The 1,098-nt window shown below is 32.0% G+C and overlaps 1 long non-coding RNA gene across 1 annotated transcript; it reads right to left on the bottom strand.

Annotated features, from left to right (window-relative positions):
* Positions 1-511: 511 nt before the first annotated feature.
* On the bottom strand, positions 512-1,039 carry LOC109593537 (uncharacterized). Its single transcript, XR_002191016.1, has 5 exons — positions 992-1,039; positions 883-939; positions 741-785; positions 651-679; positions 512-585 (listed from the first exon to the last, which is right to left on the bottom strand). It is a non-coding gene; the product is annotated as an uncharacterized LOC109593537 (long non-coding RNA).
* Between the last annotated feature and the right edge of the window lie 59 nt (positions 1,040-1,098).

Here is a 1,098-nt window from a genome sequence, read left to right as displayed (position 1 = left end):
AGCTGTGTAGCAAGTTTGAGCTGATTCCGACTTCAATTTTTCAAGTTACGGCCATTTTTTAAAAATGCCAAAATTCTGAAAAATACCCTGTACTATAGCCCATGGTTTTTTCCGAAAAATGGCTGCAAAATCACCCCAAATTTTTATTACATTTTCTGATACATATTGAGGTCCTTATGCTGTGTAGAAAGTTTGAGGTGATTCCGACTTCATTTTTTCGAGTTACGGCCATTTTAACAAAATGCCAAAAATCTGTAAAGTACCCAAGGCTATAGTCCATGGTTTTTTCCAAAAAATGGCTCCGAAATCACCCCAAATTTTTATTACATTTTCTGATACATATTGAGGTCCTTATGTTGTATGGAAAGTTTGAGGTGATTCCGACTTCATTTTATTGAGTTACGGCCATTTTAAGAAAATGCCAAAATTCTGAAAAGTACCCAAGGCTATAGTCTATGGTTTTTTCAATATTATAATTTAATAATTACTAATATAACACACACACACACGTTAAGAGGTCCTTCACTTACTTTTCCGGGATTGAGTCGTCTCTTATCAAGACTCCACCTCCAAGGAGCACGAGAGCTATGAAGTAGTAGACAAAAATTAACATAAAAAATAAATTAAAAATAATGAATTAAATCAGGTACCTGTCAACTGCTTTTTCAGTCATTTTTCTCTACAAAAAAAACATGAGAAAATAATAATAAAATAAAACAATATAAGAGTATCTAGAGTACCCTTTTATTGCTTGAGTACTGTCTGGGCTCCTTCTCAGATCTGACCTACGGGTACGTTAAAAGAATTAAGATAATACGTGTACCGGTTAGTATTATAATAATAAGAGGCTTTTGATAAGGACTGGTATTACATAATGATTACCTTTTTAGTAGACATTGGGGGACCTTTAGAATCACTCACCCTGTCGTTCTTAGGCAACTGGCATAATGAATTAAAATATATTTATTTTATTTTATTTTATTTTATTTACTTGAACTGAAGGGAACTCCCACTTCCCATTTTGATAGCCTTGTTGAGCCTAAAATAAAATACAAATACAAATTAAATAAAGTAATAAAAATAAATAAAATAAAAAGA

This window comes from Amphimedon queenslandica, unplaced genomic scaffold (genome assembly GCF_000090795.2).
Source record: "Amphimedon queenslandica unplaced genomic scaffold, v1.1 AMPQUscaffold_1036_Cont26948, whole genome shotgun sequence".
NCBI classification, from domain to species: domain Eukaryota; kingdom Metazoa; phylum Porifera; class Demospongiae; order Haplosclerida; family Niphatidae; genus Amphimedon; species Amphimedon queenslandica.
This window is presented reverse-complemented; position numbering and strand designations above follow the sequence as displayed.